Genomic DNA, 15,623 nt, shown 5'->3' with positions numbered 1-15,623 from the left:
ATCGTGGAATTGTTTGGCTTAGAAGGGACCTCAAAGTCTGGCCAAAAGCTCCGGTTCTGCCAGACTCTTGTTCAGTAGGTGGGAAAAAGCTCAGACATCCAATATTCCCGCTCATATGGGAAGAAGCGAGCAATATTAAAATTAAATTAATTGTCATTATTAAATGAAAATACTTAAAATAACGGATGAAAGGATAGATAGGAGTATGTGGGGAGTTTTATGCTGTGGTGAGGCTGTAGTTAGCTTTTGTACCGGGAGAGGGAAGTGTTTGCCCAGAAAAGGAAGCTGCAGCGGGAGGGGCAGCTTGACCCGAGCTGGCTCCAGGCGCTGCTCCGCTAATGGGGTGGTGGGGACACCCTGCCAGCCCAGAGTTTGTCACCTCATCTATAACTGAAACCATTGTTTGACACTGCCTAAAAAATGTGGGCTGTGCCAGAGCCATGCCAATTCGTTTCGAACCGTGGGGAAAGGGGCTTCTTAACATTGAAAATAGGCTCCACATGATCTGTCTTTTGGAGTGAGTCACCTGCATGTGCTGTGAGACTTGCTGAATGTTGTTAATTCAGGCTTGGGAGAAAGTTGACTTCCCCCCCACTCCCCCCCCCCGCCCCTATTTCTCATCTCTTACTTTAATAAATTAAATATTATTATCAGCTGAATAAAGGGCCATTCTAAATTAATGATTTGAGATTATTTTAGCCCCCATCCCTTGCTGTAAGAAAGAGAACCAAAGAAGACTTCTCTGAATTGGTTATAAAAAAGCTTTAAACTTTAAAAAGATGTTAGAAAGTGAAAGTAGAAGTGTTCTAAGGAGATACTGCTAAAGGAAGCGGAGTCTTTTTTTGATTATAAATATTCCTTAAGCCAAGACTAATGTTTTAGGTGAACAGAGAGAAGAACTGCCAACATACTGAAAAAAGCAGTGCAGTATATTTGTTAATGAGTACAACGTGACTGAAGAATTTTTTTTCTTGGGGTAGGAACAGATAAAGAGGGAGAGCAATGTTAGCACTGTCATTTAATAGTGATTTATGGCCACCTCTTGTTCTACACCGATTTTTTCCTGTTTGGAACGGTGTTAGTTACTTTCTCACGGATCTCATGCAGAAGGGGGAATGATGGCTGGGCTGTTAGTGCTCCTGTTGGGCTGTGGAGAAATGAAGAAGCTCTCACCGCAGCAGCGGCAGTGCACCCCGGGCAGAGACCGCCCCTTCAACAGCCATGTCAGCAGCGTGGCACTTCTGCTTGCCACGTGGTGGTGTCACCGTGCAACATCTGACAACATCGCTTAAAGCCATCCTCATCACCTGCTTAACAAAGGTGCCAAACTGTGCTCTGGGCTGGCAGACAAAAAACTGGTTTTGGGGATCAGAAAGTCAATTAAAGGAGTAGTGCTGCTTACCTGTAAATTAAAATGCCGCAATTATCCTGGACATAAAGAAGAGTCAGTGATATTATTAATATAGCTAATTATAAATTAGATAGCAGTATGTTAGAAAAAGTGGTATGTGCTAGGTGAGAAGCTAAGGGGGAAAAAAAGAAGTAAATATTGCTTTCTGTAAAAATATTGTAAGCAGAATAACTTTTCAACCCAGATTGAAAGCTATCACCAGCTGAAAGCACAGATGGATGAAAGCAATCAACATCAACAGTATCTCAGGACACCTCTGTACTCAGGCCAGTTGATAGAACAGATGTCTAACGTCTTATTTCAAGGGGCTGTGTAGCTGGAATTACAAAAAACTTCACCCAGATGCTGTTTTTTGGAGTAAAATCCTGTTCCAAGACCAATTTGAGTTTCCATTTTAATTTCTATTACTATTCCTGCAGAAGGGCATGTCTGGAGACTCTGAAGCCTCCCATCTCTGATGGCACTAGGGCTTAGTGCTTTGCTCTCCCTCCTTCATTGCCAGCCCTCATGCTTAAGTGCTTCTCTTCTCAACCCATGTGCTTCCCCACCACCTTGCACACCCTCCAGTGTGGAAGTACAGGCATGAAAGGTGGATAAATTGCCTTAGGACCCTGCTTAGGCAATAGCCTAATAATAAATAGCTTACCTGTTATTTCCAAACCAGTCATGGGAAGTTGCACAAGGCAGTTTTATCTTTTAAACATTGATGAATACAAGGTGTCCTACCTTAGGCACCTAATTTTAAGGTGGCATCCTGCCAGCCACTGTAGTTTGTTACTGACTGTGAGATACAGTTAATAATGTGTGGACTGATGAAGGAGAAGCTAGATTAACATAAAAACTAGCCCCTCAGGAAAACTTAAATAACATTTTTATAAAGTGAATAATAGAGAATCTTTCTGCCTTTTATTAGTGTATTACATTATTCACCAGAATATACATATAACTTTTATGTTTGTTAAATCTCATGATTATGTTCTGGTGTATTTAATACTTTCAGGGTTTCCTCTCGATTTATTGAATAAATTGCTGGGAAATATATACCATATGATCTCATTCTCTCATACCAGTTACAGCAGAAATGTTTTACTGATACATTTTGTATTTTGGTGGCATTTTTCAAATAATTTGATAAGAGTGCCTAGGAAGGGTTCATTTACCTGGATTCACCTAGAAGACTGCTTCACATGTGAATCTGAGAATGATTGATTTTTCTACTCCTCATTTTTTATCTGGGACATGGGACTTGCTGGCATAGAACACCTGGAATACTGCCAGGTATTATACTTTATTTATATAATTTATATCTGCAGAGATGCATTCAGGAAAAGCCCTGCTGAGGCTACGAAGCAGGAATTCATCCAAAATTCTCCCCAGACAAGGCAAACTATCTGGGTGAAGTTTTTATATGAGAAGTTATACTATCTGCTGCTGTATCTCTTCTGCACCTCAGCACAGGGCATAATTTACAAGAGGGGATCCTTTAGTACACTTGCTGCATGATCACCATGTGCTGTTTTCACATGTTGGTTCTCCTTAACAAAGAGTGAAGAAAGAATGGGAAAATATTTAAAAATTGTAGTGAAATTCATTATAATATCTTAAAATGTCTAAGGTCTACAGCTAACAATTTTATTAAGATACTTGAAAAAAAAAACAACAAAAAGCATAGGGAGGACCAGCAGCTAACAGTGCATGTCACATCTCCCAGCTCACTTTATGAATATGTTCCTTTCTAATAAATCTGTGCTTGGGTTTTGTTTTGGGTTGTTTTTTTTCAAGACTGCAAAGCCCATAAGTTCTCCATACCCAAATGGAAGTTTGTAAAGTACCTAGCTCTTGGGGGACCTGTGTTTCACCTTAGCCTGCTGCTCTCCAAATGTCATTCTAGATTGTTCATAACAGGGGGTTTTTGTGTCCCCCTCTCAGACAGATTGTGGCTGGAAACTGCCAGCTTATGACAACTGATGACATTCTTTAAGGGCCATCTGAAGACAAAGTGGAAAAATCCAGCCATGTCCATGTGTAAATTCCAACTAAGGCATGTGTCATTGATAAACTTCACTATTGGGCTCTCTGTTATACTTTATTTATATCAGCTTAAAGCCTGAAAGAATGTCGTTTTGGCTGCCTTTCAAAACCTGAGAACCGAGCATATGTGGATTCATTGGAAGGGAAATTAGTCACTCTTATTGCTTTAGAGAAACCAATCATTTTAAAATCCCTGAAACATCAATATGCCTCCCCATGATAAAAATGCCCCAGAGGTTTTCTTGTTTCAAACTTTTCCTTAGTGCAACTATCTAACTACTAAAACACAGTTCACCTACTGAAGTATGGAAGGGCATTTGGAAGTATAGCTTGTTCAATCAAAACATCTGAATGAGCTCGGAATTAGCAGAGTGTTTACATTTTTGTCAGTTATCTCCAAGTGCTCGCTGCTATTAGAAGCTGTCTTTTTCCAGGCAGCCTTGCTTGTTATACAGTACTGGAGAAAGCTCATTAAGAGATCCAGTGTCCTTTAGCATTGCAATTTGTAGGAAACCTAAAACTGTTTACCCTTGCTCTCACATGTACGTTCATCTACACCTTCACCAAGGTGAGCTGTTTCTCTAGGTGAAGGAAGACAGTGCAGGTCCAGAAGATCAAGTGTTATTGCATGGTACAACCCGCTAGGGTGATGCAACCAAACTCCTTTCTAAGGGCTCCTCATAACCTGTGTGACCATAACATGTGGTGAGCAGGTTGCTGAGACTATCATGGAAAATCCTCTCTAGTCTCCCAGCGGGAGAATCAGCCTAAGTGACAACAAACAAAGAGAACGCTAATACCCTCGACGACATAATGGCATTGGTTGATAGCAGAGCCCTCTTAGGCTCCGAGACTGCTCAAAAGATGTCCCTAGTCATCACTGAGAAGAGTGGTAAGGCTGTTTTCTTCTTGGGTCCCTTCCAGATGAAGAGCCTTAAAGCTAAGCTCTTGAACATCACTCTTACAAAATATGTGGGAATGGCAGGTTCCGATGCATTGAGATGAAAGGTGAGGGGTAGAAGACCTACTAATTCATATTCAATTTAGATCTCATAAATAGCTCTGTTCCTTTGGTAAGGCCCAGACCCCAGTCATGTGTGGAGCTAAGTGAGGAGCCCAGCCTTTATAAACACATTTGATAAAATAAAGGAGTGATTCAGAATTTAGGTGAGAAAGTGACACGGTGGTGGTCTGTTGCCCTTACAAAATGCCTAGGACAAGTATGCTTATGTCTTAGGCACTCAGTTAAGTACCAAACATTAGGTGGGATGGATCTCAATGACAGAAATAACTTTATGATCTCCCCTACTTCTCTTGTGCTGTGTTCTGGCAAGTGGAGCAGACCACCACACTGGCAGGACACTTGCACACACCCACCCCTGGGCAGGCTGCAGCCAACGAGTAATGGCTGGATTGACTTGCTCAAGATAATCTCAGATCTGTTGCTTTTCCAGATGACTGCTGAACTTGGATGCTTCCTACAAAACTGAAGAAAAATTTGATCAACCTTCTCGCTTTTTCTGGGACTTGCTTATGGTCCTGAGGCAGAGAACCATGAAACCTGATTGCAAATTGCATGTATATATGAGATATATCTAACACTGTAGTGCTTGCAATGTCTCTGTGATTCCTCTTCTTAGTTAGCTGGTTCCTCAGACTCTCACAAGTCTGGATTCTTTGCATATTCACAATCATTATATTAACAGTTTCAGTTTTCTCACAACATTTGGTATTGAATTCTTCATAATGAGACTTAAATCCTCTAACTATTCTAATAGTTTGGCATGGTTACTAGCCACTGGGCTTTTTATTGTTGAGGAATTTCACAATTATGTAATTAAAACAAGAGTGTTTGTATGGCAGCATAAGAAATCCTGAGCCCCTGAGCTATGATTTTGGATTTTAAACCAGTTGTTGGAACTTGTGCTCAGAGCTGTGACAGCAATGGAGTTGTAAAAACAATTCAGGAACAAGGTTTCACTAGATCATTGATAATAATACAGTTGCAAACATATATTTGAAGCATGAAGGTAGCTCCAAAGAAAAGTTAATAGACAAGTTCCTGTGCTTTGCTGAACCTTGGGATCTGGCCAAACAGCTGAAGGAGAGCATTCGCTACCACACAAGCAAGTTTCCCTGGCTCGGGGGGAAGAACTTGAAGGGGAAGGACACACTGGAAGTAGTTTCATTTTCTTTGTTTTCCTTGACTCTAAGTGCCAATTTAAGTGACATTGTGGTACATTTTCTCCTTGTTTTCAAGTTGTTTTACACTCCTTCAGAGAAGGTGGGAGGAAAAAAAAGAGAACTCATTGCATGCAGAAATCTGTGCAAAGAGTTGCCTAACACACAAAGTCAGTCCATCAAACAAAATATATTTCTCCCTGAATTTTTTAGAGTAGGATTAGTAATCTGAGGTGCCCCTCTACTTCACAGCATTAGAGATGCTTAGGTAACAGTGGGGTTTCTAACCTGAAGATAAAATACCCAAAAGAAATAACACCTGACTACAGCTTCCTATCAATCACATTGTTTCTTGTTATATATAACTCACCTACTTAAGTTTCACATATAAATTACTTCCCTGGGTTACCCAAGGGAATGGTAATAATTTTCCAAAGTATTCACCTGAAGGTTCCTAAAATTATTCAGGTATCTATCAGACTATAGAGAGACTAAATATAGTCAAATGGATCCTTCCTTTAAAATCCAGGGGTAGAAGAGTGATTTCTGTTTCAACAGCAGGCAGCAGAGCCATTTTCTTGGTGAAGCTGTGGATCTAAAAATAATTTAAAACCTCTGTGGCTTCTTCAGATGAGAAAAGTGTAAATCAGATTTTGCAAGAAAACAAAGAGCAAGCAGTACACACAAATCTTATCCCAGCTTTTTGAGCTGGGAGCATTTGGCAAAGGGGAAATTGGGAGGTGCTGGTGGTGAGGTCGATCTTCCTGGAGTAGTGGTGATGCTGTTTGCAGCCAGTCAGTGTTGCCATATGTCACTACTCCTGTGCCCCTGTTCTCACAGGTAGGGACAGGTAGACCTTAGTTCTACAGTATATATGGCAACAACACAAGTTCATGGTTTTCTTTACAGATACAGCACAACAATTTTTGCTGCTTTTCTTGACCTCAGAGAGTCATGTTCTTAAATTCTGCTCCCTAAATTCTGTCTGCCTTCTCAGTATAGGCCTTTCATTCACTGCCTTATGTACGGAGAAGCAGTAATTGCTTTGGTCGGCTGCTGTTTTGTACATGAGGCAAAGGGTGGTTTTCCTTTGTCAGTTATAAATATCTCGTGAACTAGAGCATTTTTTCTGTGTGTTTATATTTCTACTCCATCTTTCAACCAACTTTCTTAAAATGTTTTGCAGGTGCTTCTATGGGAATACTCACAAAACTGTTCTTTGGTTGAAAAAAATTAATCAGCATCTGTAGTGAATAGGGAGAGAATCTAGGGTGAAGAGTCTTTTAGACATTGATCAATGGGACCAATGATCTGTTTAAAGCCAAGGAAAAATTTAAGTGATTTACCACACCAGGCCTTTAGATCTTTCCCAAATGTCATCAAGAAAATTGTTGGTAGTACCCATATCTCCTACAGCTCTGCCAGCCTCAGACTTTAATTATTAAATTTAATTAGTTAAAAAAAAAATAAAAATCTGACATGCTTGGAAGAAAAATAAACTGGTTTTGTGACAGACTGCTACACAGAAATCTTGTGTGACAGTGGCAGGATTTAATCTGGTTGACTCCCCTGGAGAATGGACTCTGTAGGCTGAGTACATTTGCAGAAAATCTGAAAAAAAGGATGGACATCTACTTGGTAAATCCTCTGTTGTCAGGCTATAGAGTTTTTAAAACACAAGGCAAATTTTACCTGATTTCCTGGAAAAACACTGAGATACCTCTAACTTCTGTTGCCTAAACTACAATGGCATTCAGTTAGAGGCATGGGACAGTCTATTTTAAAACACACAACCATGGTATGAGCACTATTAGAAAAAACTGCCGCTCGATTAAACTCAAATTCTGAAGTTAAGTGTTGTACTCACCACAATGCTCTTTAAGTTTTTGTTCTTCTCGCTCTGGTTGGAATCTAAATGACATAATTTGCTCTGATGTATTAGTTGCAGGATTAGGAGGCAACTCAAAAGTCCTTTAGCTGATGTTTCAATTAATATATTTTTCAAGTGCACACACTTCATGCTCTAGGATTTAGTGTTTGTGCCATTATAGTCATTATTAGAAGAACCACACTAAATTAGGTCCAGGTTGTATGTGGTGCTGGATAGCATTAGTGGTGTGTTTGGTGAGCGCTCTTTGCTGTCACCTGTTGATGCCACAGGTACTTGATTCTGTGGGGTGGCTGAGATGTTCACACAATGTGGCTGGCGACCATACCCTTGGCAGTGGGAGAAGATAGCCCTGAGCAGTAAAGCCCCAAGATGTAAATGTCTGAATAAATCCCTTCCTCTTGGCTTTTTCCTTCTCAGACAGCAATCTCTTTTGAACAGAAGCAATGGGTCTGATTCTGTCCTCCCACAGGTATTATACTTTGTGTCTTCTCAAATATGTCATCTCATGTGAAGGAGAAACATGTGGTGTGCACTCCCTCCCAGTGCCTGACAGCCCTGGTCACGCTGACAATAAATTACAAAAGGTACTTTATTTTCCCTAAGCATTATTTATCACATAATTTAGCTAATTATCAAAGAATTTACTTGTTCTAGGTTTGGTGTAGTTTCTATATTTGTTTTTATTTTCCCAGCACAACTTCGCCTGATTTTTTCAAGACTTTTTCCAAAATGTTCAAAAATTAGGGCTGAACCTTGCAAGGTGCTGCATGTGCATTGGAAAAGAGTTGACCCAGTGTTATCTGGGGTCTTTGAGCATGGGAGCACCTCTGGCTGCAGCATCAGCAGTGGAGGAGGAGAGCTGCCCCCAACAACTGTGATGCAAGAGCCATGTACTTCTCAAATGATGATTAAACTGTCAAAACAAGGCTTGCCTGGGCTCCAGGAAGCTTGTTCTTGGCGCTCCACGTGGAAGGACTGTCATTCCTCATCCTGTACCCATGGTGTGAATAGCCCAGAACATGGCCAGAGTGCTATAGGAGTCAGTTCCAGATGGGTTTATGCAGCCTATTACATGGTGTACACTCATTTTCACTGTCTCTCTGTGCTTGGAAAGAGAGCAGTGTTCCTGGCTCTTTTTCCTGGTTTCGCAGCCATATATTCACACAAGATTTTTACCCTGGCTGGTATGATCAGAAAGGAAATAGTGCAGTAGCCCCACAAATTAAGGGAAAAGAGCAAATCAAAACACATCTAGTCTCTTGAGCCAGAGTCCCAACTACCACAGGGTTGGGAAAAATGCCATGTACGTGATTTTGCTGCATGCTAAAATAAAGGGAAGGGAAATGAAAAAATATATCACCATGTCCTTTAAAAATTTGTACCTACAGAGTTGAAGCAACCACAAGTGATGCTGTACAGATGGTTTTTCTCTTGCCAGGGAGAAGTGCAGTGAGGCTAGAGTCTTTTAATCTGTCATATATATAACTGAAGATTTACAGTTGGAATCAGACTTGAAAATGTAAATGGCTTTTCAATTGCAGAGTCTGGTCCGTCATAATGGCTTTCATTCAAATATTTGTCTGGGTAGAACAACAGCTGTTCTGCCTGTGGTTTTTCTTGCCTTATTTTATTTTTAGAATTTTCTCATATGTAAGATGCCACAAGATGGATGCAGACTGGGAGACCTTGTGGTGTTGTCTGAAATAAAATGCTCTCTTCCACAAAGAGAGTTAATTCAGCTAGTGAAGAGTCCTGACCTGGACTTTTGACCATCTTCCCACTCCTAACATGGCTAATCTGGATAAAATGGTATGCAGAGATCCAATCTGTCTTTGAAATAAGTTTTTTTTTTCCCCCATTAAATCACCAGCTGGTGATTGCTGAGAGTTCCCAACTTTTGCATCTTAAAGTTAAAAAGTGGGTAAAAGCAGTGGTTGGTAATTTAAAAATGCTACTGTTAAAGCAAATTCAAGGGTATTTGGAATTGAAGTGTCTCTGGTGTTCAAATTCAACAACCGTCTGTTTTTAAAAATGAAGGTACCACCTTTTTGTATCCCCTTTTTATCCATGTGTACATTTCTGCAGCTTTTGTTTGTTAAAGATTGTTTATTAAAGATCCATGTTTGACTTCATAAAGGGCACCTGTTCAAATTTTGATACCAATGAAAATTTGTTATAGAAATGGGAGCTGTGAGTCCAAATACTGCTGTGGACATATTTTCCACTGCAGACAGTGTTTTGTTGCTTGGAGACCTACTGTATGTTCTTGCTTTTGTTCTTTCTTCCAAAGTTAAGTTTTGTGCTTCTAATACAGATGGAAAACTAGAAAATACTCTGTATTTCAAAACTTGTGTAGGAGGAAAAAGACATGGAGGAAAAACCAACCAACCACCAAAACAAAAGCCTCAACCCAGCTCCCAAAAGACCTGGAGCCACCAGGAATTTTTGTTTGTGTTGGGAAAGTATTACATGACTTCAGGCACCAACTGAATGACATGCCTTTCTTGCAAGGCAGGGATGTGTTCTTTTCGCAGCTGAGAATGGGAATTACGAGAACCATGACACTGCCCCTGTTATGTTGTTTCTGAGAAGAGAAGTCCTCTGTGGTTGATCTTACCAGAAACCACGATGAGGACATGAGGGTTCATTATGCTCCTCAATCATTCTCAGTATTTTTTTCTTCTACTCCCTGAGCTGTCCCTTTCTCTTTTTCTCTGTTCCCCTTCTGTCATCAGCTCTTCTCACTTTACCTTTTGTCTTTCTTATCTCCTACTGTTTCTTTGAAATACAGCAGGAAAGCAGGGTTGCCCCAGTCTCTCAGGTTATGGACCAGTGACAAGGCTGTGCCTGTAGGTAATTTTGCTTCTATAGGCAGCATATAGCTGTCACTTGTTCAGATATCACTTCGTGCTGTTCTCACAGGCAATAATCCAGGAACATTATTTGCCTGCTACGGTAAATACAACTGGGATACTGCACTGCCAAGATGCTTTGTCTGATTTCCACTTCCAAGCTTTTATTTTGACATAAAAAACCAAAGTGGACAAAACTACATTGATGCCATTCAGAAAAATAATTCATCATCTGTTTTATATGAGTGCGGGTAATAGAGATGGAATTAAAGAAATGTCATCTTTGCAATATGCCCAGACTTCTGAATGAGAGGGATTCCTAAACAAAATTCTTCCAAAGTCACATTTCAGACTTGTAGCTTCCATCAGTGGGATCTCTGGCAGGGCTGGCAGGAGCATGACTGCAAATATGGGGAGTTTGGAGGTAATCCTTAGGGCCTGGAATCACACCGATGCCTGAGCTGTGGACTTGTGCCCTGGCAGGACAGACCAGAAAAAGCAGAAGTCACATGCTAATCTCTGAATTGGAGATTTTAATCTCTTGAGGATCAGGGACCTAAGTATAACCTGAACTTAGATTCTGCTCTGGTGTAAACCCAAGAATAAGTGTGCTTAAGCTCAGATATGCAGACTGGTTTTTCAAATGCCTTATAAAATGTGTTACTGCCTTATAAAAAGCCGTGCACTTGTAACCTACGCTAATTCAGTGGGAAACCACTCTTTATACCCAGTTTGTTGCTCTCTGTTTTCTTGCAACACTAACAAAAAAGATTATGGAAACTTCCACCATTCATCAAGATGCTCAGAGTGTCCTCAGATAATCCCATGTGGGGCTAGACAGTGGGATCAGAGCCAGGGTTTGTCATCAGGGCTCCCCAGCTGGTCAGAGGGATGTGTTTTTCCCCAACCAACCCTTACTGTGTCTCAAGATGAATGGCTCCACACTGACCACTACAATTACTTGACAGTCCCAGGAGAGATGCTTTTTAAGCTAAAGGACAGCTCTGGAACCAGAACAAATGTGTCTAAACTGGACATAATTGCATTCACACTGGTTATTAAAAGATTCCTAATAAAGTTTTTGAAGAGCAGCCAAAATTATTAAAGGGACAAAGCAACCCCTATTTTTAAAGTGTAAGTTGGTATGTTTTTAGGAAGATTTGTTGAAGTTGAGCTGCAGAGGAGTCAAAGGTCTCAGCAGTCCTTTAACCTTTTTTCTGATCAAGGGGTTCCTTGGTAATTTAACTTGGTAACTTTTACCCCACAGGACATTGCTCTGCTCTGGTGTTCCTCTGCTGTGATCACACTGAGCTCTGCTCTCCAAAACAGCAGCAGAAATGGCTGCCTCCTGTATGCAGGGTGATGGGGGAAGGACAGCATCCTGTTTAATTTAGCATTGAAAAGCCCACTCCACTAGCTAAGGTGTATGAAAAATAATTTGCTCTATGCCAGTGTTGGTTTCACTGGAAAAAGTCACTTCTAAAAATCACCTCCCTGATAAACAAAAAAAAAAATCTCCAAAACAAGACATCAAAATGAATCACATTCTTGAAAATCTCCTTTTTCTTCCAGTCACAAAATGGGGCTGGCAATATTTACATGCCTCTGGGAAGTTCTCTGGGTAAGAAAATCATCATGGCATGCAAGATCTTCTCCAAAAAGGGCATTATTTGCCCAGTAATTTGCTTTTATTGTTTTGGTCTAAAAAAACCCCAAAACATCTCCACACAAACTTTGTAGCACTACACTGAGTTTATTTTGAAAAAGAAATCAAAGAATGTTTTTTTCATCTCTGAGCCAGATGGGAAGAAAAAACAAACTTATTCCACCATATGAAAGAAAACAGATGAGAACTTTCAAAAAAATTTTTAGCCAAGTTTTCTTTTTTTTGTTTTTTGTGTTTTTTTCCCCACTAAACAGCACGGAAAAAATGAGGTGGAGATGGTGAATGAACAAATAGGCTCTGGTTTTAGGAAGGCCTGGTTTCTGGGGAACAAGGGTTTAATCTCTAAGGCAGTTTACTATCCCATTTATAGGTGCCCAAGTTTCTCTGAGTGTGGGTGAGCACTGGGAACTTCCTCCTTCAGCTCCTGCCCAAGCCCTGGGGAGCCTGGGGTGTCCCAGCAGAGGGGAGCCTGCTCTGGGGACAGCCGGGTGCTCACGGAGGAGCCAACGTCTCTGGGGTGCACAGACACCTGCATAAGTGAGGGAGGAAAAATAAATCAAGTCTGGAGGCTGGGTCTGGAGACTTCGTGCTCCCTTTGGATGCTACAGATGTGTGAGCTGCTGTGCTCCTAGGCAAGGAGCCCGCACTGGGGAAAAGTGGTTTGGTTTTCTCACATGTGAATTGACTCAGCCACCTTTCCCCTGCTTCTTGCAGATCAGTTTCTTCCCACACCCAGTGGCTGCTCTCTGACCAGCTCCTTGCCTTGCCAGTGATCAGATACCAGTTCCTGCTACTTGCTAAAAGCAGAGTAGCTACTTGACAGGAACAGAAAATTAAAATAAATCAACCATCTGAGAGAGAGAGGAATAGCAAGACCAGATCAACTATTATAAACAGACAATTTAAGCCATCATAATGGCTAATGTGGGGAGTGATACAACTTAGTTCAGGACATCCCTCAACTGGAGGCTCATCTGAGGTGCTTGGTGTGCTAGGACAGTAAACAGCAAAAGGCTTCAGCCCTTCTTAAAGGTCTTGTTCTGATCAGACCTTCAGAACCATGTTCCTAGCCCCTACGTGCTGCAAGAACAAGGCACTAAACCTGCAATTATGGGATAAGGCCCAGTCATGCTCAGAACCAGGATGGTGTAAGTGAAAAGGAAGGCTTTTATGGAAAAAAGCTTCATCAGTTTTATTTTTAATATCTATGAATGTTCTGCTCCACCTCTCTCCAGTCTTCATATCCCTCTTGGTTACACACACATGCACAGAGTTAACAACATTAATCTCCATGTCTCCACTTAGTGATTCCTTTATTGGAACATTGCAAGTATTAGTTATAGACAACAAAGGAAATGAGAGTTGAGATTTATAAGCTCTAATCAGCTGAAGGCATTTCCAAATAAATTAATGAAACAAGTCAGAAATGACATTAAGAAATCCAGAACTTAATGTAAATCACGACTTTGTACCTTCTCTGCACTTCCTTCTTTTTCTACCAGCAGTCCCAGTGCTTGCCAGGGTATATGAACTTGCATTTAATTTTATGTAAAACAAGAAGGATGATGGGAATGTGTGCTCAATATGACAAACTACAATACTTGTGCATAAGAAGGAAAGCAAAATCTCAAGCTGGGATAAAATAATGTTAAATATCAGTTAAAACTTTCCATACAACCTGCATTATTACTCAAACCATACAGAAAGATTTGATGGGGATGTTTTCCCATTAAGGAGCACCATGACTTTCATGACAATTTCTTGGCCCATTCTGGTGTCCTGTTTGCGCTCCTGCCAATCTGTCCTTTCTGTGACATGTTCCTGAGCTGCCTTAATAGTCTCTTGGTCCTCTCAGTCATTTCAATCCTTGTTGCCATTGGACACCTCTGTTTCCTTCCTGCTGGAATACTAGGTCAAAAAGATGGTCTGTCTCAGCATGCCTGGCTGCTCAGGCCATATTTTAAGGATGACTGGACATGTCAGGCACGCAAGTGCAGCATCCCTCTTCATCCAGTTTTGTCTACAGCTGCAGTGTTTGATTCAAGTGTGTGAACAGAGGGTGTGAGCCCAGTCACGTCTCATTTCTCAGTGTCCTCAGCTTGTCATTCCTCTGACTGGAAGACACTAGATAATTCTTGGATCTCGTGTGTATACCATCACTGCTGTTGCTGAAGGAAGAGAAGGATGAAATCTGGGCAAGGAAGCAATACAGCTTGGCTTTAAACAGAGGTTTCTCATTTGCTTCTTTAGGTGACAGGAGTCCGTGACATCAATAAAAAGCATGAAGAATGTGATTTAATGTGGTAGATGCTCAAAACAGGCTTATTTCACCTAAATAAGCCAGCATTCAAAACAATGGTAGTAGTGCTTCCACTTCACTGTGGCTCTTCAAGGCTCCATTCACCAGGGTTTGTGAGGCTCTCTGGGCACACAAAATAATACTCATTTTGTACCTCATTATCCAAAAATAGCAGTTTAACATTATCTCCACAGACAGTGTGTAAATATATATATAAACACAACAGCATGTGTCTACACACAACTCCTCGGTACAGCATGACAGTGCATGGCAGAATCCAGTTCTATTCAAAACTTTATGAAAAAGCCAAAAAGCTCACAAAATTCAGATTGTCTGAAGACAAGACCTGCCTCCATGATGATGACACATGGTTTCTGCAGCTGTAATATGTAGACCTTTCAATTTTAATTAAGCAGATGCAATTTTCATGTTGTTCCTGTCTCATATTTAATTTGTACCCACAGGACAGAGTCCCAAATATAATATTTTGTGTATTTTGAAAAAAAAAAAAAAAAATTCTGATTAAAATTTAAAACATAGGAGAGAATGTAAGATGTAGGGAAACAGCAGTCTTTAATTGGTTGATTTTAGGAGCAATATTTGGAAATCTGAAGTACAAAATCTTGTCTCTTTCCAACAGAGCTGGAGTATTTCAACAAACTTATCTGCATTCAGCCAAGGTAAATGGCAGGAGTCAATAGAAAAACAGCTCTCCTTACCAAGGAGCCAAAACAACTTCCTTCATTGTAGAGCATGTTGCCATGAGAAAGGTATAAAAACTGGAAACAAATACCAAGGTTTCTGCTAATGAATTAACCCACTAATTTTTAAAATTCCTGATAAGCAATGTTGCTGCCTAGACAAAGGCTCATGGGACTGTGGAGGAAACTGGCTGGGTAATGATATAATCTCTTTCTGCTTTGCAGCATATTTTATTTTCTACTTTGTTTGGGAGAGAAGTACTGGTCCAAGAAAACAGAGAGATCGATTTACAAAGCACTTTGAAGAAGTGCAAGTTTATTAGACTTTTCTGAGTACGGCATGTTTTTCTCACCAGATCTTGAAATCTGTCTTAAGAACAAACATATTTCAGTATGTACAGCTTTTTTGTTTATCTTTTCATAAAGTCTCTCACCTGGGCTTGACCTGCAGTGTATGTGGCACCTACTGGGGTAGAAATCTTTAGGAGAAGGGAGAAAGAATGAAAACATTTCAAAATAGTTGTTAAAAATCGGAGATTTACTTCCATGGAATTTTCTCCTGAGGAAGGATGGAGGGAAGGGAAAGGGAAA

Source organism: Parus major, chromosome 2 (genome assembly GCF_001522545.3).
Source record: "Parus major isolate Abel chromosome 2, Parus_major1.1, whole genome shotgun sequence".
Taxonomy (NCBI): domain Eukaryota; kingdom Metazoa; phylum Chordata; class Aves; order Passeriformes; family Paridae; genus Parus; species Parus major.
Note: the sequence above shows the minus strand (reverse complement) of the source record.